General features: G+C 39.2%; 1 long non-coding RNA gene across 1 annotated transcript in view; it reads left to right on the top strand.

The window, feature by feature from the left end:
- Positions 1-3,005, top strand: part of LOC103178290 — a 59,592-nt gene extending 56,587 nt beyond the window's left edge. Inside the window, exon 3 of the long non-coding RNA XR_487820.2 lies at positions 2,946-3,005. This is a non-coding gene — a long non-coding RNA (uncharacterized LOC103178290). The remainder of the gene's footprint in view (positions 1-2,945) is intronic.
- Positions 3,006-23,052: the final 20,047 nt, after the last annotated feature.

Below are 23,052 nucleotides of genomic sequence, written 5' to 3'. Positions count from 1 at the left end.
ATTCAATCCAGTGGGGTAATAAATGCCACAGAAGCTACATTAGATCACTTGCTTGTGACATGATTATTGTTAATAAGTTATCATTAAGCACTCTGGGATGCTACCCTGCATGCGGGGTGCTATACAAATGCAAGTTGTTGTTGTTAGTCTCTCTCTCTACCTTCTCACCCCTTTTTTTTGCGGGGGGGGTGGGAGTGGAAATAGACATCATCCATGCTTGATTCTGTAATCCAGTTCAACATTACTTGTTTTGAGCTTTCACATACAGTCTTTCAAGTTGACCTTGTATGTATTCTGATCACCCCCATTCTTGCCAAGTTCCACTCCATTCCTTACCCTGTTGGCATTCAGTACCCAAATTGATTTCAATATCCTCATTTTGTGGGACACTGCTGTGCGCAATTGGCTGCTGCGTTTTGCCCACAAAATATACGTTCAATTCACTTTACAGTATATTCTGTGAAGCGCTTTGAGACATCTCATATATCAAATGCAAGGATTATTATTGTATTATTTATTTTATTTTTTGTGAAATGCAATTAAGGCTTTGCTCCAACCTGTCTGTGTAATCTTCTCCAGCCTGCTGTCCCATCTTATGCTTTCTGTTCTTTGACTGACTATGCTCATGTCACTATTTGAAAAAGAGAAAGGACTTTCTCCCAGTGTTCCGGCCAATAATAATAACAATAATAACAATCCTTGCATTTGATTTAATGAGAGGACGTTTTTAACGAGAGGATGTCTCAAAGTGCTTCGCAGTACGGCAACTTGCATTTATATAGTGCCCTTCATGTAGATAGTGTCCCGGAGCACAGTAAATAGTGTAAAGTGAATTGGCTGTATATACTGTCGGTAAACAGCGGCAGCCATTTGTGCACAGCTGCGTCCCACAAACAGTCATGGATTGCATGACCAAATTATTATTATTTTATTTATTTTGTGAAGGGATTATTACTCCCAGAGAATCGATTTGCCAATTGACTAACAACTGGGTTCCTACTCACTGCTAGGTAAGCAGAGGGGTGTGGAGTAAGGAAACTTGTCTAATGTTTCGCCTTGCCCAGGAAATGAACCCAGGTTCACTCGTGAGTGCTCTAACCAATACACTACAGGACTCTACAAATAAAGTTGATCAATCACTTATTGTAGGACATTGTTATGTGCAAATTGGTTGTCACTTTTGGCTATTGCCTATAGTCAATGCAACTTATATTGAAAATCCTGTGAAGTGCTTTGAGATGTTTCGATGACCTGATAAGGTGCTATATTAAATGCAAGGATTATTGTTATTATAATATTATTTGCTCCTCATCTCCCATTATCTCTACTATTGGTGACTGAGCCTTCAGCCACCTATCAGCTGGAGCTCTCATCCGAAATCACTTCGCTCCCTGCTTTCAGGTCTCTTATAAACTCACCTCTCAGAATGTGCATAGGCAGTCATCCCAAAATTTATCTTATGTCTTCTTTAGTGTCCCATTCTCACATGTTTTGAGATATCTGTTTATATTATTGATGTTATCTTAATGGAAGTTGTTGCCGAATTAAAATAACTTTAGCAGAATAATCATTTATAAATAAATAATTCTTGTTGTGGGATCTTTAACATCCACCTGAACAGGCATGTGGGACCTTGGTTTAATTCCTCATCTGAAGGACGACACCTCAGTCAGTGTAGGGCTGCATTAGAGTGTCGGTCTAGATTATGAGCTCAAAGTCCTGATGTGGGGCTTGAGCTCACAAGTTAACCATAACAACAATTTTACATTGATGTAGTGCCTTTCATGTCAGAGTCTAGAGTGCTACTAACTTAGCCAGGCTGACACCTATTATCTCTCAGCTATTAAAAGTAGCAAACACCAACTGCATTTAACACTTCCAGATTTTTTTTCTTCCTTTCACTTCTATCTATTTATCTTTCATGCATTATTTAACTCAGAATCTCTATCATTTGAAACTCTATAAGATTTGCAGAGAATATTTATGCTAAGGAAGATTCATTCTTTCAATAAAGGAGTCACTAAAATGCTGTGTGGTATTAAGAAGTCTGGTGTCTCTTTCTATGGTCTTGGTGAGATTTAATGTCACGGAGCTTAAATAGAAAAACTTAAAAATGACTTGTCCCACAATATGTCTTGCAGCTCAGTCATTAGTTTTGACATTGAAAAACTCTTGGCCTTTCAGTAAAATGCCAAACAAAACACTGAAATAGCATTATTAGAATTTTTTGTCCTGTATGTATTATAATTCAGCCTGGCTCAGTTGGTTGCACTCTCACCTCTGAGTCAGAAGGTTGGGGGTTCAAACCTCACATTGGGACTTTGAACTCATTTAGTCTAGACTGACACTCCAGTGCAGTGTTGGGGAGTGCTGAATTGTGAAAGGTGCCGTCCTTCGGATAAAGTGTGAAACTGAGGTTCCATCTGCCTGCTTAGGAGGAAGTTAAAGTTCCTTTGGCACTACTTGAAACAAGAACAAGGTTTGTTCCGATGTCCTGGCCAACAATCCCATGAATAAGGGGATTTGTCATTCCTTTCATAGCTGTTAGTGGGACATTGCTGTTTGCAAATTGGCTGTTGTTTTCATCTACAAAACACACAGTCACTTCACTTTACAGTAAAATCCTGTGAAGCACTTTGAAAAGTCCACCCGATGTTAAAGGCGCTTCACAAATGCAAGGATTATTATTAATTCAGGGCAAGTATTTTCACAACTGGGTTCCCCACCAATAGTTTCAATTTCTATAAAATGCTATGGTAGATTGCTCAAGTGGTCCTGATGCCATCAACATGGAAGCAATGTTAAGTCACCTCACACAAGACTGAGCATTGTCTTTTATATCACTTTACCAGGCATGTTCAGGCACCAGGGAAATGTTCTGTTAAGTGACCCTTTATTAATACAGTATTCACCTTTTAATCTTTTGCTCTTGTTTATCACTACAGGTAAAATGGGTAGAGCAGCAGAAATTCCGCGAGAGATGCTGAGGGCACTCGGCCCCAGAGTGGAATAAAGGCTGGTTTTGGTGAGTAGCATAGTCCCAGTGATGTAGTGCATCTTCGAGCTGTCAGAGCTAAAACGATTACTCAGCTCTGCATCAGGGCAGTCAGAACGCTTCATCTAATTGTAATTAAATTGAGGTAGTTTCACAGTCTGTTTGCAGAAACATGCCTGAACACACTGTCTGTCACCTGAAGGACTCTAGGCTTTTAACCTCTTGGGTACTTACAATGTTAAAATGTAATTATTTTGTGGGGACTATTTATAGTGCTGTATTCTTTCTCCCCCCACCATTGCACGAGTGTTAAATTCTTGCATTGAAATGTGTAGAGGTCCATATAAATAAAGTTTTGTGTCAAAAAACATCTATAGAAAACAAAATAATCCTGCTCATTATACTGTGCATTCATTTTTGTTCTTGTTTATAGTTCAAACGCTATGGGCCTCAGCATCACAAGGTACCACTGATCACATATTAAAGGATGTATTTAAAGAATCTGAATGATGAATATTAAACAGTCAAAATTTACAACCTTTCAATGGAGATAATACTCAAGTGATTTTATTTGAATAATCATAAGTAAATTATACAGTGGTGCTTTGAGATTTGCTCATTAACACTGTCCTAATTTGCTTTTTTTAAAAGATATATTTTTTGGTTCCAATTGTAAATGTAAACAGTTTTGAGTATTCTAGCTGAGGATGAAGACTTTTTTATATAATCTTTGTCACTGGCAAGCTTGATGCTGTACAAGCTCCTGGGATTCCATTTACCTCTGGATACTTTATTGTCTTTCAATGTTATTTCAGCTGCCAAATTAGCAAGAGCTGTTTATAACTTTGCTAAGCTTCCATTGCCTCATACAGTGGTTGTGTTCAGCAGGGTTTTGCTCTGTGTGGAAGTGTTGAGTAGGCTTTTGGTGCATTGTGTGCCACTAGGTTATAGCACAGTATAAATGAGAGGGTAATTAATGCCTGGAACAGGTAGCCAGGAAGGTGGCATAGGCCAGGATACTGGACTTATTTTAAAATAGTTTGATGCTTTGATGGGCGGCCAATAGGCTGAGTATTCTAGAAGGATCTTATGAAAATAAAAATTGTGGACCTCCCTTTAAGTATTGGTGGAACAACAAAAGACAAGTGCAGCACGAGATTTTAGCGAGTTGCAAAGTGAGAAGTTGTCAGGCCCAGAATAAAATAACATTCATGTTACACGTCAATTCGCCCCGACAGCGTTGTATTTTTGGAGCTGACGCATGCGGGAACCCATCACCATGCTTAAGAGTATCCAAGCCAAACTGAGATTGAGCATGGGCATCTCATGGGCCAGCCTAGTGGTTCAGTAGAGCTGCTCTGCAGCCATTTCTCAATTTATATTGTGACCTAGGAGCAGAAGGAGGCCATTCAGACCAGTTAGCCTGTTCTCCAAGCAGGCATGTAACTTGTAGGTGCATCACAAGAGAGGTTATGGTAAAGAAGGTCCTTTGGCTCTTTTGTTTCCAAGGCTTTGGGGCGTCCTCCCGATATGAAAGGTGCTATAGAAATGTAATGTGTTGTTCTTTTGGATCTTATTTTTCCAGAATATCCACCTGGCCATCTTCCCATCATAGCATGAAGGTATTTCTTAAATGAATTGCCTTTGATCAACCCTCCTGGAAACTTGTTCCAGTCCATTTAACTACTCGCTCAGGTAGTTTCACAGTCTGTTTGCAGAAACATGCCTGATCACACTGTATTTTTCTGAGTTTACTTTCTCAATACCATTTAGATTGTGTATTTCTTTATCAGGTCCATCCTGAGATATCTATCAACAAGGCTGAACAGCACTAGCCTGTCTTATCATTGCTCATAGCTGATTCTTCTAACATTGAAGATCATCTTCATTGCTCTCTTCTGTACTGCCTCTAGGCGCTGGATAGCCCCCATATGTTGTGGTGCCCAGACCTGTACGCAGTATCCCAAGTGTGGTCTGACCAGAACACTATACAGCCAGAGTATGATGTCTGGGGATCTGAACTCAGCTGATTCAGCGATATAGCCCAGAATCCCGTTTGCTTTGTTTATTGGTGCCTCACACTGTTTTGATATAGTGAGCGATGAATCAACCAACTCCCCTTGGTTTCTGTCAGCTTCTACTTGCATGTTCGACCCTATCCATGAAGTACATGTGCTTCCTGTAATTCTTATCCTCTCTTGTGATACACCTACAAGTGATTTCTTATATGCGGTATTTTGAATTTATTTATATTGAACTTCATTTGCAAATTATTAGGCCATGTACAAGCCATATTCAACTCTCTTTGTAAGATCTTTGCTCACTTTCCTGATTCAACAGTTCCCTCCTAACTTTATATCATCTGTAAATTTATCTGCATAGACAACGAGTGAAATAAGTCTAGTAGTCCATGAGATCTGCTCCCAGGAGAACACCCCACTCCACTTTCCATGCAACTGGACAATTATTCCTGCCTTGTGAAGGAAAGGGCTGAGCCACCACCAATATGAGAGTATTGTTTAATTGTACCCTTGTACCCCGTTAATACAGAGGATCAGCAGTCTGTAGCCGTTGATCCTTTCTTCCTTAAGACATCTGCCAAGATTTCTCTTGCATGAGTGAGCATTACAAGGATTCGTTGCTCACTTATAATTTGCGCCTTTCACTTCAGGAGGATATCTCAAAGCACTTCACATTTCTGGCTGGGCACTCAAACTGGGAGTGGGAGATGAAGAGGGTGAAGAGAGGATAAGATGATCGGGGTAATTTCCAAGATAGTATGGGAAATATGTGGAGTCCTGTAGCTCAGCGGTTAGAGCACTCGCTTTGCAAGCGAGAGACCTGAGTTCAATTCCAGGCAGGGCGAAACCTTGGGCAGTTTCCTTACTCCACACGCCTAATAATAATCCCTCCAAAACCCAAAACAATAATAAATTGGTCATTTTCAATCTACGACTGTTTGTGGGACATTGCTGTGCGCAATTGGCTGCCGCGTTTGCCTACAAATATACAGTCAATTCACTTTATAATATGTTCTGTGAAGCGCTTTGGGACGTCCTCCCGACGTGAAAAGCGCTATATCAAATGCAAGGATTATTATTATTATTATTATTATTATTATTAATATTATTATTATTATTATTATTATTATTATTATTATTATTATGTGGCTATTTCAGCCTGGCCTGCCAGCACAGACTGTACTGCTTTCATGGTTTGTTCTCCTTGCAGTGCTGGTGGCAGGATGGGAAAGAGTTTCCGCTGCTTCTGGTGGTACCCGTTTGTTGAGTACAGACAGATCGTTCAGCTAGGCACACAGATCATTAATAATTTTCATGTTCACTGGTCAGGTGGGAGCTTTTATCCCTTTGCAAAGATCAGGGAAAGTCTATTGGTCTGAAATTAAAGCTCTCAAAAGTAGCATTTGAAATAAATGCACAATGCGCAAAGTTAAGTGCAGTTTACATATTCCTGCCGGTTCAATCAAATTTCCTGGAAATGGGGTATATTTCACAGCACTGGCAGCTCGAGATATTGCGGAACTTTTAATTGGGTATAAACATATTACTCTGTGCTGCTGCAGGTCAGTCTTAATATCTCAGCTAATGCTGATTCAAATAGCAATAAACGTATTCTACCTATGTATTGAGGCTGAGGGGAAGTGGAAAAGTGTCACAGACTAGCTTACTACACTGAAGGCACTTCTTCTGCACTCTAAGGTAAGCTGAACTGATGCCCCTTGCGGGTGGGGGAAGACCGCCGAGCTCCCGTCCTCTTGATGTGAATCTATTGTGGGAGATGAGCGAAAAATAAGAGCAAAGGAATAAAGACTCGAATGGACTAGAATTGCTTCGAATGACACCTATTTTAGGCATGCATTGCAGTCATCTGTAAAATGGTATTGATTTAACAAACAGAGCAAAAGAAAATGATAGTGCAAACTAAAATATAGGTTAATGGTATCCAGGGTGCATTTTGCTTAGATCTAAATATAGGTTTATAACCTTTTCTTTGGCATGCATGAGTCCTATTCTTAAACGCAGTAAAATAAATGACATACTACCCAGTTAGATTAATAAACTCTGCCTTTGTTGATGTTTCACTCAATATCCTGCTGAGCCTTTTCTAGGCAATATTACAGAAACAGAATTACAAGTGCTTATATGTCTCCATTATGCTACATTGCTATGAATGATGTTCTGGCGTGGGCTCAGAAGATAATTCTTTTTATAAGATAAAGGTGATTGTGTAGGTTTAATTGTATGATTTCCTTCTCCCTGTTAACATTGTATTAAAGTTCTGTGAAACATGAAACTGAATAAAATACACATGTATTTTGTTGAATTTAATATTGTTTGTAGGGAGGCTTGGTATCTGGTTTTAAAACAATATTTATCATAAGTTTTGTATTTATTATAAAAGTTGTTTTCTCATAAGTTGTAGAGAATTACCACTCCTGTGAAACGGGGGCAGTCACACTTTGTAACTGAAATTCATATGTAAATGCTCCGCTTCAGATTCAATTGCTGGTGAATATTTTGAAGAATTGAAAAGAGCTGATTGAAAAAGCAAGGCTCCTTTCTCTGATTTAATTTGTGAATGGGGTGCTGCAGGCTGCCAGAGTTTGTAAACTGAAAAGAAACTACAGGAATAAATAGGTGACATTTCATGTTCTGAAATATCACAAGTTTACCCCCCGCCCCACCCCGACCCATTTTTTTGAAAAGCATTGTGCCAACCACATTTTCACTGAAAGTCCTGCACATCACTAACAGTGTAACTTTACCTTTCCTTGCTGATGGGCGCATTGACTGTAAACATAGAACTTAGTGGTTCCCAACTTTAAAATTGCCACATTTCCTTGCTTTGGCACGAAAAGACTGGATGGAGTATGTGATTTTAGTTGGTTGAACTCCAGCATTTCTCCAATGCACACTCTGGGGTCTCAAGCCTTGGGTCTCGCCAACCTGTACCTAATACTCTCCGGCATTAGGTAATCAGAGTGTGTCGCTTCAGGGAGAGAGGGTGCACATTCTATTCCAGACACGGAAATGACCATGTGTAATAATAATATTATTCCTTGTATTTGATTCAGCGTCTTATCACCTCGTTGAGAAGTATCAAAGTGTATCATATTGTATTGTGTATTTTGTGCGCAAAATGTGTAGGTGGCATACATATGTGGAACTGTTTGATTTGGATACTCATAAACATGTTGATGGGTTTCCACAGGTGTCAGATACCCAGCTGGCCAAAACAAATGAACTCCAAAGAAGCCCACAGTTAAATATATATAGGCGATGTCACTATTTTCTTTGTGCCATGTAAGATTTTGCCCACAAAATATACAATCAATTCAATTCACTTTACAGTACATTCTGTGAAGCGCTTTGAGATATCTTGAAGATATCATAAGGCACTATATCAAATATAAGGATTATTATTATTAAAGGGTTTCTTGAACTGCTCAATGGATGTGAAACCATTACACTTCAATTGGACAAAGAGCACATGTAGGAATTGTGAATCACAGCCTTCTAATTTAGACTTTAGGTAATAACCTATTTCCACCTCCCAACCCTCATCCATCCATCCAAACCCCAAAGTCCAACCTAAGTCACGCACTTCTTGTTACTAATGAATTATTGTATCCTACTGTTGAAACATTTCCAATGACAGTCCACACTCACAGTGATGTTGTGCTTCCCTTCCTTGCTCAAATGCTTTTCAATATACAACCAAAGTAGTGTAATCATGATTAATGTTTTCACACCTTAAATGCATTGCCTTGCATCTGTCCACATTAAATGTAATTTGGTAGTGTTCAGCCTTTCCAAATCATTTTGAATATTAACCGATGATCCTTTCTCATATAGTTTAGTTCTGTGTAAATTTAATAAGGCTGCTTACAATCCCCCACACTAGATTATTTATGAAGTCAGTGAATAGCTGAGGACCAACTGTAGATTCCCATTGAACTCTAATGCTCTCAGCTTTCTTGTGTGAATCATGTCCATTTATCACTACTCTTTTAGTTTTGTCTAGCTAATTACCAATTCAGTTAGTTGCTTCCACTGTTATTACATAAGCCCTTAATTGTGTTAGTAGTCTCCTGGGCAGTCAAATTGTCTTTGGAAGTTGAACTATTTAATCTCTTTTAGAAATCCATCACTCATGAGTTTATAAATCTAACCAAAGGGGTAAGAAACTAGTATATTTCTGCGGCAAGTTGATCTAAAGATTGGCTGGTCATTTTTGACAAGTATTGCATATAACGCTAATTAATAAACCTTGCATTTAATATAGGGGCTAATAATGTCAATGTCACAATTTTTTGTGAAATGTAATGCTTGTTCTCTACAGACCCCTTCACCCCCCCTCCCCCCTTCCCCCCACTCTCCCCCCCTCCCTCCCCACCCCCTTCCCCCCACTTTGCTTCTAGTTCGGGCTCCCACTCAATCTTTTATAAAGCACTTTAACACAATAGTTTGCATTAATTTGGTGCCTTTCACATCGGGAGGATATCTCAAAGCACTTCACACAGCTCAATATTCTTTTAACATGAAAGGCACTTTATAAATGTAGATTGTTGTTATGATTGTATAGTTGTAGATGAATGTGGCAGTTAATTTTTGCATAGCATTGTTCTACAAATAGTCATAAAGTTAGTGATTACATTTATCTGGAGGATTTTTGGAGGAACCCTGAATATTCTTTTTGAATAGTGACCTGGGATCATTAAAGACCACCTGAACACGCAAACAACACCTCAATGTAATGTTTCATTTGAAAAATGGCATTTATAATAATGCAGCAGTCTACCAGCACTGTACTGTAGGGTCAGCCTAGATTATGAGCTCAAACCTCAACATGGGACTTGAATCCACAAGATTCTGTCTCTGAGATGGCAACACTACTAACTGAGCCGGGCTGATACCTTGAGCCAGGTTGACACCTACATAAAACTCCTGAGTATTTGTTCCCACTGTTAAAGTCCAGCTTAATGGAGTGACTCACATCTAATTTGTTTCTCAACACTACGATTGAGAATGTCTATCTTGCAGCTCTACCTTTTTCTTTTGTAAAGAAGTACAGAACTTTACATCAAAAAATTGTCTTTTTACTTCCTATGAATTCTCTAGCTGATCACAAGTGGTCTAGTTTCCTTTTTGATCATCTGAATAAGGAAGGGAAACACAAACCCATTTAGTTCTGTAAATGTCTTCACATTTCTTCCTTTACTGCTGTCGACATTGATTATATTTCTATTTTCCTTTACTCCTTTTCATAAAACTCATAATCAGTCATTTCCTGTGATGAATCATACAAAGAATTTCACTCCGACACTAGCTAGTCCTATTGTGTATCTTAATATCAGTCAGGACCAAAGGGATTATATAATATTCCACTGCATTTTAGGTTTTTCTCAGGTGGAATATTTTTAATTCCTTCTCTCCTTCTGACTTCCCATCTCATATGCTCCTGACCTCACTCTTCAACTATTTGAGCCTTGAATCAAAATATTAATCTTGTTTTTCATTAGAATATTCTTCAGCTTCCTCTGTTTACTATTTAATGAAAATAGCCAGCTCTTGCACTGGCTGTCACCAAATATACAAAACTCATTATTTTCCTGATTTTCTTTTCCCTGCGCCCCCACATCGTAGCACCAGAGAGCTAAGAACAATTGTGGTGGCTGAAGCTGCCATTTTAGTTGAGATCAGCTAACTCAGCATAGACTGGGAGTCAAATCTGTGACCTTCTGGTCTATGTGACTTATTGTTCCACCAGGCAGTGCCATTATCCATTAGACTAATGCAGGGCCTTTGTCTTTTTGCATTTTCCCTTATAGTCTGAAATTTATGTGATGCAGTGAGGTTGAAAAAATGTTGGGCGGAGAAAAAAGAACAGTGGTGCAGATGCATGAAAAATTACATTGGAATAGTCACATCTTGTAGGAATCCCTATGATTATCAATGACTCATGGCATCTCAACTCTAAGGTGATCTAAGATTAAAATTGAATTGTTCTTGTAAGTTGGCATGACATACATGCACCCCTGACCTTCCCCACCCCTTACTTCTCAAGGTGCTTTTTCTGGATCTTATTGGAGCGCTTATTCCACCTCTGGGATCATATTAGTCTATACTCTCTCTTGTGCGACAAGTTGATTTTCTTTGCTGAAGAACATAACATCAGCTCTAGTGCCCTAAGTCACATGTTATGACAAGAAGCAGTTTCTAATTACTTCAATGAATTTGTTCCCACTTTCTGCCATCCCTTGAGGTCACCCTTGCTCTGTCCATTTAATTGCTTAGTAATTGAAATCGCCCATGATTATAACCTTGCTATTTCTAGCAAACACAGTCCAGCCACTCTTTTAGATGTCTAAACAATTCAATTTTAGGCTACTTAGTGTGATTTAACTGTAATAGTTCTATAATATAAATTTACTTTTGTCGGTGTCTTTGAATATTACCTGTTTGATTTTGCCAGTGTATCCTCTAATAATTGCAATTTTTTTACAGACTGTTATTCTTTCTCATATTATAGGTGGCTGGGGTTAGAGGGAGCTCAGCTCCAACCCCCACCCCCTCCCCCACCATACAAAAAATCTATTTTGCCTGCAAAATACACAGTCAATCAACTTTACAATACACTCTGTGAGCACTTTGAGATATCTCAACAACTTGATTCAAATGGTGGGATGTGCATGCTGGCAGGATCAGAACTGCAGTTGATCAATACAATAGCTCCAGATACAGATTTTTAAGTGAAACAATTTGAACAAAGGTCGAGGTGGGAGTATGGCTTCTCTCCTGCATGAAGTATGACTGGGACATGATACCATCTCTAACAACAGAATGTCTCACAATGTCATGATTACTCCCTCCACATAACTGCATTCCCACCCCAACCCCCCCCCCCCCATAAAAGGAATCTTTAAAATATTATTTTCAAATTTACAATCCCTTTTTCTACAGCAACCGTAGTGTACCACAAACAGTGAGTGAGCAAATTTTTTAAAAAATTATTACCGCTGGAAATGTGATCTGCCAATTGACTAACAACCAGGTTGCTATTTACTGCTAGGTTAACTGAGGAGTGTGAAGTAAGAAAACTTGCCTAAGATTTTGCCCTGTCTGGGAATTGAACCCGGTTCCTCTTGCTTGTGAAACGAGTGCTCTAACCACTACACTACAGGTCTCCCCATTTTCCTATTTCAAGTAATTCCTTGTTAAAGATTGAGGATTGAAATGCTTAATAGTTAGATCCTGTATGCAATTATTTTATTAAGTATTGGGGCAGAGATTTTAAGGCCGAGGATTTTAGGCTAGATTTTAAAAGAAGGGTAGCAATCCTAGAGAGTTCAAGACATTTGAGAATAATTTGGAGTATTGAGCCTAAGAGACTCGAGGTTTAGCAAGAACTAGGACAGTGTTACCAGACAGCAGCAAGAATTTGCATTTATAAAATGTCTTGCGCATTGGGATGACGTCTCAAAACCCTTCACACAACTGACAGGTATCCTGAGCTCAGGGGGTGGGGTTGGGGGTGGGGGCAGGAGCTGAGAAAGGGAAAGGTATCTGAAAACATGGTCAAAGAAATAGGTCATCGGACGCGTTTTAAAGACAGAGAGGTAGGGGACAAAGCGGAGGGGCTCTAGGATGGCGTTCCAGAGAGAGGTGGGGTGAAGGCTGTCTCATTGTGATGGAGGTGGGGGTGTAGCTAGCTAATGTTTGCCTGAGAGAGGAAATGCAAATCAATGGTTGAACTAAAATGAGGTATGATATTAAGTTAGACTGATTCATAACTTGTGCATGGATACACATTAATTTAACTTTTTTTTCTAGAATTGAACCATGCCCTGTTTCTCTTGCAGTTTGACTGCTCAGTGGTTAGAGCGCTCGCCTCGCAAGCGAGAGACCTGGGTTCTATTCCCGACAAGGCGAAATGTTGTGCAAGTTTCCTTACTCCAGACGCCTCTGATTACCTAGCAGTAAGTAGAAACCTAGTTGTTAGTCGATTGGTGGATCGTTTTTCCAGGGGTAATAATCCTTAAAAAATAATAATAATTTGGTCATTCAATCCACTGTTTGTGGGACACTGCTGTGTGCAATTGGCTGCCGCATTTCGCCTACAACTATACAGTCAATTCACTTTAAAGTATATTCTGTGAAGCACTTTGAGACATCTAGAAGATGTGAATAGCGCTATATCAAATGCAAGGATTATTATTATTAAATACAATATTTTTAGTTTAGAAATAACCACATGCAGCAGATATAAACAAAGTGCTAAAAAGCAACACATTCTCTCATGCTTTCAGTGATATCTAGATCTAGAATACCACCTACTTACTTTCTTGCCAGCAAGAAGATACCCAACTGTGTAACACCTGAGAATGTCTCTTGTAACTTATTTAGGTAATGCTGTAACATATTCAGGGACGATAAAGATGCAGGTGCCAGATAGAGCCCAACAGAATCTTTCCTTTGTCCTTTTAATGAAGATCCCACTGTTGAGTGTGCTGTGAACAAAACATGCAACAGACTCAATCTGCCGCTACCGTGTTTGATCTAATTACAAATGGTGCTTTATGAATGGACAGGACCTTGTGCTCTCAATGGCAGGAGTATCTTCTGCCTTGATTTTAAAATCTGTTTAACTGTGCTGCTGTTGGAATGAATTGCTTTGATCTGGATGCTCAGGGTTTTTGTTCTAATATTTTTTTTTCCAATGCAGAAACAATTCCTTGTCTTCTCCCATGCCCTCTCACAGGCGCACACACACACACACACAGGGCTTATTTGTAGGTGAAATTCTGTGTTCTTGGGAAAATACTAGTGTCTAGGTTAGAAGATTGTTGATTCAACAATCTTAAAGTCCTGGCTGATGGTATAATGGGTTAATGATACTGTAATCAAAATAAGCTTCATAATAATCCTTGCATTTATTATTGTACCTTTCATATAGGAACCATCACAATGCGCTTCACAGGATTTACTGTGAAATGCAGTGACTTTATTTTATAGGCGAACGTGGCAGGCAGTTTGTGCACAGCAATCTCCCACAGAAATCTATGAAGTGGGTTTATTTGGGGGATTGTTGCCCAGTACTCACTGGTCCCTGACATCTGCTATCACAACTCCAGCTCATCCAAAATGTGCCTCCTCACATGCACTTGTTTTGCATGCCTATCACCCAGGCTCCACTGTGTCTCGTCCTTACTCTCACGTAAAAATTCCTACCACACCCTCGTCCTTCACAACCTACATGACTTTCTCTAGCCCCCCCCTTCCATCGCTTGGCAAACTAGGGCCAGCAACACATTCCTCACCCTCTGTGTCTCACCATTGAGGATCTGTATGCTCTGACCCTCTGGACCTTCCTCCCTAAATTCCTCTTTTACACCTCCTCTCTATCTGTCTTTAAAAGCCTTCTGAAACCTACTTCTTCAAATGTGCCTGTTCTCCCCCACAACTCTAACCTCAATGGTCTGTGTATTCCTGTGAAGTGCTTTGAGATGCTGCCCCATATGAAAGGCTTTCTATAAATGCACATTGTTGTTTTTGAAGCAGGATTTCCAGTGAGCAAAATCATTTTACGGGGGAAGGAGGGAAAGGTTGAAAAGAGCAAAGCTGAATCAAGCCACTGCGTTTTTAAAAGCAGATTTGTTCATCTTTTAAACTGTAATTATAACAGATTGCAGATTTACATATGATAGTTTAGATGTTATGCTAATGACTAAAATGGTATCAATGCAAACAGACCTGTGTTAGTCTTTCTCTGAATATTCCCATCTAAAATTGAACTTGATTACACAGACACAAAGGACAAATTTTGGTCCTTTAACAGTTGCATTCAGGAGGATTTAGATTTAATCACCAGGAAACAGGATCTGGCACAACTTTTCACACTCGCACTATGTATAAGAAGTTAATTCCTATCTTATCTGGGATTTTTAACTGTAATCCTCTTTCCTTTACTTTCTGGGTACTTTATATCTATCATTGCAGATTCCCTTCGCTCCCCGCAGGGCCAATCGCCTTAGCACATCATCCGTCACTTCAGAGGGCATAAGTGGGGGATGTCCAGAACGATGCTTAACATGAACACTGCCAATGTTGCTTGATAAGAACTCATGTCAATTGCTGTGATCTTTAGCTTTTCTCCTCCCACCCCACCCCCATCTCTCCCCCACCCCCACCCACCTCTTCCCCCAGTGAGATTGTCTTCTGTAAGTTATTCCACTCCACCAAGCTCTCTGGTCAAGAAGTAAACGATTAAACAAGACTTTTCATAAACTGTAGCAAATTGTTATGAGTGTCCAGCAGCCATGTAGCTCAGCTCCTCCTCCTCTTCTCCAATTACATCACTGGGACAAACAAAATCCTCTTTCTTCATTAATACCACACAGTATACTGGAGCATTAGACATTTGGTCCAGCTCCACACTTTGTAAGCATGCTTTTAAGATCCCCCCTCCCCCCACACCAACTTATGCATGGGAATCCCTTTTTATGGGTAATGTATTTTTATGATTCCTTTTGATGGTGATATGAACAAAAAAAATCTGCGGAGTCTACACAGCATGCCGGAGTAATTCACATATCAGCTCTTGTCACAAAAGCCAGGGCTGTTCTTTTATTCATGATAGTGTACTCGTTGAGCACTGTTTTCTTATCGCTATGATGCGGTTGGAATTTCACTCTCCTTTGTTGAGAGACCATTTAAAATCAATTTTGCTAAAAGTTTGTACTATGTTCTCTCCATCAATCCCTCTGCCTTGCCCCCTCTTCCATTTTCAGGTTGTGCCTGAAGACTTTCCTCTTTGACTTGTTTACGGTCACCTCCCCCAGCTCGGTGGCAGGCTCCGCCACAGTTATGCGCTCCAAGAGGCTACCCTGCATGAAGGGCACTATATAAATGCAAGTTGTTGTTGTACTTCAATTGTATTCACTTCAGATCGCACCATGCAAAGCTGTGAGCAGAAACACTAACTTTCTGTACTGAGAAAGCATAAACAACACACTAACAAGGAAAATTTGTGATCATTACACAGGTTTCATCCACAGGTAAATGGGTAATGGAGGTAGGGGCAGGTGGGAGAGAAGGTATTGGATGTTTGCCTGAATGAAATGTGAAATAGAGGCTCACTAATGATTCTTGCCACGACTGTTTGTGGGTTTGTGCTTCTCATTCCCTGCTTTTTGCTTTTTTGGGGATCAGCTGGGTGTTTTACACATGCAGAATCCCATCACCATTCTTAAACCAGACTAAACAGAGTTCCATGCAATCCACCTACACATGGAAATCCCAGAGATGATTGGAACTGAATCCGCATTCTCTCCTTGGAGGGCTGCATTGTACTTACCCAATTCCGAAGGGCATTAGGTGCAGATCGGCAAGAGTCAAAGCTTGGGGATCGCAGACAGAATATTGGGGGTACTGTTGGATTCTTACCAGCTAAATCCCCATACCTTGCCATTGAAAGCACAGTCTGGCAAGCATTTGCTGCTGCTTGTCCACCCTACCCGTTAGGGTTTTGGCTTGCAGGGTTAACAGTAGCTGAGTGGGATGATTCCCTGCCCCCAGTGACTGGTCGACCCTTCTAAGTCCTACCGATAAGTCAGGCTGGCTGTGCTGTCATCAGCAGAACCCTGGAATACTGTGGACCCACCTGGTTCAGGAACTGGACGACCAAGACTGCCACAAAGGGCTCGCTTAATTCCGACATTCCTTTGCCAAACATGCCATCTTGGAGCCAGTTCAACTCCACGGAGATTCCGCTTACCTCCCCCAAGGAGGGCCGTGCCTTGCTGAGCGGTTGGAACAGAAGTCTGGCGCTTCCCCATAGGTGTGCAGAGTGTTGCAGCGAAAGCAAATCTGTATTTAAATCAAAGAAAATGTAATCAACGGACTGCATTTTAATGAAGTACTGAAAACATTATAATGTAAAGTGTGTCCGTGGGGTTAAAAATTGCGATCTTTGATTCGATAATAATCACATGCACCCAAATTGTGATCAAAATACACAGTTATTGACTGCCTTGCTGGGGGAGAGGTGGGAAGGGGAAAATGAGTCTGCCTGGCAATAATGCACCAGTTGAGTTTGAAGCGGGCACAAATAATTGTGATTGCCACCGTCTTTGTTTCTTGTGATCATGAAGATGTGGGTAGCATGTTGTTTCCTGAAACTTGAGTCTCACATAGGCATTCTGACATTAGCATTTGCTGCTGCAGCAACAGCAACACCAGCACTGGGTATTGATCCTGATGGGCCCAAGGAAGAAAGATGATAGTTGGTGTGTATGTGTGTGTTTCGTTTGGATTTAGGGTCTGAAGTGCAATCTTGGCTGATGTCCTACAGACTCCAGTTGCTTTCTGGTTGTGTCTTTTTGCTGCATAAATTTAAGAAAATTCTAAAGTTGTGATTCTTTGTCTTCAACTCCCAATAATCTTTGGTTCAGTATTTTTTCTTTTGCACTCAAAATATACTCACTATTTGGAAGCTTTCAAATTCCATGATGTAAAGGAAGTGTTCACTTAATACTTTATTTCGAAACTGATTGTCAAGAGTGTTTGCTCAATCAGAACAATAGGCCTTCCTGGCCAAGTTTATTCCTCTATAGACTAAGCCTAATTGGTCTATCACTAATTGAACATCTGCAAACTGTCGAGTGAATATTTTTAAGAACTAACATAGTTGCTGAATATAGAAAGAATTTCAGGTAACTGCATTTTCATAAAAGCACATTTATACTTGCTAAATATTTACATGCCTTTTTGACTTCAAAGATTTTTCCTGCTGTTCCGATCAAAGAAGCTGGAATCACGTTTGTTTTTTACACTAAAAAAAACTATGTCCATGTCCAATTTGAGTATTCATGTCCTAAACCTAACTGGCCCGGAGTGTTATTGAAATCTTTCTGAAGTAAATTGAGAGATAATTAAAATGTGTTCTTTTGATGACCCACCCTGTCAAATTACATTTTAATAATTTGCTCAGGCAACCTTGTGTCCTATTAGAAAAGTGACATATCGATAAAAAAAATTCTTAATATTAAAACTGCAATTTTGAGTTCAAGTTATCTGCTTTTCTCTGTGTTTTTAAAATTGTAGACACGCATGTTAATATTGTATTTGTTATCCTTTCTAATAGGTTTGTACTGATTTTCCTCTCAATTTCTCCTCCCCTTCCCCACACCGGCAATAAGGTTGAAAATTGCAAAGCCTGTGTGACCAGACATCAGTTTTCAATCAGCAGCTAAAGAGAGAGGATAAAGGTGCACTCCTATGGTTAGAATACCCGGGATGATGAGGTTACAATTGCAACAAACCATTCAGTAGTTCTGTGTGGTATAAAATGACAGATCACTGGTAAAACCATTGCTATAGGTTCCTGAATCCCCTCCCCCACCTCCTGGATTTGGTTATCTCAGTGCCAGCTTTTGAATGCAGTTTTGATGTTGAATAAAAGTAACTGAGCAGGTGGTATCTGACCTTCTCATTTGCCTGGCTGATATTGAATTAATTGTGTATGTGTGTGTGTATGTTGGCTCTGTTGGTAGCACTCTCACCTCTTGCAACTGATATTTTGTAGGCTGGCATTCCAGTGCAAAGCAAAGGGTGCACCTCATTTTCACTTCATAACTACTTGTGAGACACTGCTATTTGCAAATTAGCATCTGCATTTGTCACAAAATGTATAGTCACTTTGAATACTTTGAAATGTTTTGGCAAGATGCTACATCAAATGCAAGGATGATGATGAGGTTATGCAAGTCGTTGTTATGGGCAAAGATCTTTGAATATGCCTGTGATCATCTCCCCTCCCCTTCCTCCTGGCTCTGCATCCAGCCTATCACTGTGAAGTGCTCCACGTTATCCCACATAAAGGAAAGCTTGTTGTTGTACTGTAAAGTGTGGTGACTGTATTTTTAAAGTATAGTGATCGTGTATTTTGTAGGTGAAAACCGCAACTAATTTGCGCACAGCAATGGGTTGCTAAATATTGGAATTTTCATCCCTGATGGCCCCCTTCAGGGCAGACCATTGGGATTTTTCTAAACAATGTTTGTTTGCATGCCTTTCAGATAGTTAATACAGCTTCCTAACCACCCACACTAGGAAACTGCTTTATAGTCTATTTTCTGTATTTTTTTAATGGGCTGCCAGCAGCTGAAAAGTAGGAGTATAGCTCAAAACCAGAAACAGTGTGTCCATTACTAAAGTAAGTAAATAGACTTTATACCAGTGCTAAGGAAGAAAGTTGCGGTGTTCTTAATGCATTGCTTGTCTTTATTAGCACATGGAATGCCTGGAGAAACACTGCAAATTTTACCAATAGTTTCTATTAGTTCTATTAGTTTTGTAGTTAATAATAATGATAATCCTTGTGTTTGACATACCATCTTATCATGTTGTTGAGATTTCTCAAAGCGCTTCACAGAATATACTGTGAAGTGGATTGACTGTATTTTATGGGCGAAATTGATAGTTGTGCAGTAATGTTCATCACGGAACAGGCTAGTTAAGACAGCAATGCTTGTTGTGTGTCATGAAAGAACGAATGCGTGCAGCAGAAGTTGTTTGAGGTGCAATCCAGGAAGGACCAGTAAACCAGAAAAATATTTGCTATTTTGATACTGTGGAAATTGCATAGTAAATATACATTGAACATAATTATTTATTGTCACACACCACACATTTTCAACCGTAAGTTTGTTTAAAAACAAGAACTCATGTTTCTGTACTATTCCAATATAATTTGAAAGTTTTTTCTATTTAAGAGATAAGCAATAGTTTACACAACGTATTGATTTTTTAAATTGAAATTGTGTAAAATAGTTTATAATAACTGGGAAATCACCTTCTCCATTCACATTAAGAGATTCAGACAAAGTTGTTCACTCGTGGCTCGATATGGGCTCAGCAGCTTTTGCTAACATCTCACATTGAAGGGGGGAAAAGCAAAATGTGACTGCACAAGGCACAAACGTGGGGCTGAGGAAAATGACTGAATTTAGTAAATCCATGAAGAGTTTCTGGTCCTTTGTAGAGATAAAATGTAATAGCTCCATCTGAAGTGAATCTGGTTTGCAAGAAGATAATTCGATTAAAAATTGGTGCATTCTAAGACCTTCACAATTTGCTCTCTTAACTGTGTCTGTCTCTGAAATTACACACATTTCCACTGTGCTCTATTAGGAATTTGCTGCCAGTTTTGTAGATTTTTGGGGTCAGGTTACGTACCACAATCTTATTTGTTGGTAAATACTGAATATCCGGATCTGTAGTTTATCCCTTTAAAAGCAACGCATTCAAAAAACCGACAACAAGTATTTGGATGTTATATTAACTCTGTATCGGTGACTGAAAGGGGTGGCGGCCAAGAGCTCAGACCGTTTCTATGTTTAGCGTGAACTATGCTGAGGGTTTGTTTCATGCTGCCTATTAGTAAGCAAATGCCATTTTCTCATGAAATTAAACAGGCAAACATCTGTCAATGACAAATGAATAAAAGACCAAACAAAGAAACACAGTGACAAAGTTTTTTTTCATAGTTCATTTGTGATTTTGCCCTCCAGAGCTTGCAAAAAAAAATGAAGACCGGATCTCGAGCGACGTTTTCAATGTCATTGAATCCAAAGGAGCATTTGAAGAGGCATTTGTGGTTAATGACCCTTACTGGCCCGTGCAGTGGGAACTGGTGTGTTTCCCACAAATGCAATTTTAATATTTTATAAATATTTTTAAAATTTGCAACTCTGTTGTTTTTTATACTTCATTGCAGCAATATCGCGTTGTTTATTTAAATATTTTCAATCTTTTTTTAAAAACAAAATTGCCTTTCTGGGCATTCTGTGCTGTGGGTAGAAACCTTTTATTGCTTTTGCTATCAGTTATATGAAATATTATCTGCTGGGTGACCTTTCAATTTTTTTTCTTATCAGTTTTTACAGTTTTCACTGATTATTCATGAGCTGCAACATCTGAAAAAGTCGAACAATATTCACACGGCGTTGGCTAGGGTGGCAGAATATGTGGAATTAGTTGACAGAAAATGGCAGCATCTCTTGAGTGCAGTGTCCTGAATGAACTCTGTTGTAGTTAAGAATGTGCTGCAGTCTCTCTTTGCACCGAGGGAACAGCAGATTTTATTTTTAAAAAAACTATTATTTTGATCAATTATAGAAAGACTGTTAACAAAGGCAAGAGAACTAAAGAAGATAAAAAGAAATCAAAGTGCAAAAGAAAGAATAAAAACAAGAATAAATGAGATTTTTTGAGGAAGAGATTAAATGGGGAAATAGTTCACAGTTTAAACAAGGGAAGATTTGGGGATTAAACCAGGAAAGAGTTGGGGATTAATCAAGGAGGCAGAAAAAGACAAGGGAAGGATTGAAGGAAAAAAAGAGCGAGTGTTAGTGAGTGAAAAAAGGAAGAAAAAAGAATTAGAAAGGAAGAGTAAAAAAACCCAAAGCAGCAGCAGAGAGGAGATCTAAAGGAAAGGTTTCAAGAGCAAAGTAGAACCGAGTAGGACAAAATTGCATTGAATTGCAATAGAGTGACTCTGAGTCAGTGAAGGACACAGAGATTAAAGAAGACAAAAATCAAAGCGTGACAGAAAAATAGAAAGCACAACAGCAAAGTGTACAGTGTTTGCTTGGCAGCTATAGGGGGCAATGCAACCTCAGCTGTGGCACTTTAGACACCATGCCGTGATACATAAAACCTGCAGATTGCAGTTGTATTTATTAAAGGACTTTAAAATGTTCGTAGTCTATTTTGGGTCTGTCACTGGAATATGATCTGATCAAAAAAAATGTTAGGGGTTACCTTATTGACAAGTGTATAATATACTTAATGGGATAAAGTAAGTTGAACCTGAAACACTATTTTAAGACCCAGAAGGACAAGAGGTCACAGGTTCAAGGTTGTGAAGGGGCAAGTTTAGGGCAGATACCATGAGGTATTTCTATGCACAGAGGGCAATCAACAGTTTAAATGGCTGACTAGGAAGGATGGTTGACATCAGCTGGAATTATTTAAGAAAGTGCTTGATGCTGTATTACAAAGACAATAGATCTGGAAATGATGGAAAATTAAGTCAAATGGGTTGAATGGCATTCTTCATCTAAACATTTCTTGTGATAGCCTCAACACAAAAGGGAATTTGTTAATTTCTGATAAACTTTGCAAAAGACGTATTGTAATAATCATCTGTGACTCAAGGTGAATATTTCTTAATGCATCATTGTGATTTCCTGAAGTAAGTTTGATGTGTTAGACAAATATTGTTTCCCAGTCACATATCCTACTTAACAAATTGAAGTTGTGAGTTTCGCAGATTTTATCCCAGCTGGTACCTTAGTATTACATTTCATCATAATTTAGGAGCTTAAATTTGATATGTGCCAATAACACTTATGACTAATTTACATAAGAAAACTCTCAAGACTGCACATCTTTTGTAACAATGGACAAGGTGTGTACTTGGTATTGGATTTTATTTTAACTTTGTCAGCAATTTGAAGTCCAATTACTGGTGAGCTAAGATCTGGATAAATCTATCTGTTGAAGTTCAATTCAATTGTGTGTGTGCTTTATCTATGAATTTGCACTCTATTATCTATGATTCTTGGGACTTTACAGCTTTAGAATGAGGGGGTCTGAAACTGAGATTGTATTAATATCAAGGGTTTTTAGTGATTCTCAGTCGATATGACTCATTCATTTTATTCATCCATTATTTCACTTGTCAACAGTGAATGAAATGATGTGCATATGAGAGGGGGACAGCCGTCAACTAGTGTTCTTGTTCAACATCCGGACAAAGCTGATTGCCACAGTCTTTGACATGGTAAGGCACTTGATCGTAAGTACATCTGTAACTTCGCTAATGCCATATGATTGTGTTTTATTTTAACCTCATGTGATGGTCTTGCAGATCGGGGCTTGTTTGATATTACCTGCCGTTCAATTTGTGCCATGTGACTTCATTCAGGGAACAATAACAGCTTCCAAGAAAAACACAAAACTTCCCACCAA

The sequence above is a fragment of the Callorhinchus milii genome, unplaced genomic scaffold (genome assembly GCF_018977255.1).
Source record: "Callorhinchus milii isolate IMCB2004 unplaced genomic scaffold, IMCB_Cmil_1.0 Scaffold3, whole genome shotgun sequence".
Taxonomy (NCBI): domain Eukaryota; kingdom Metazoa; phylum Chordata; class Chondrichthyes; order Chimaeriformes; family Callorhinchidae; genus Callorhinchus; species Callorhinchus milii.
This window is presented reverse-complemented; position numbering and strand designations above follow the sequence as displayed.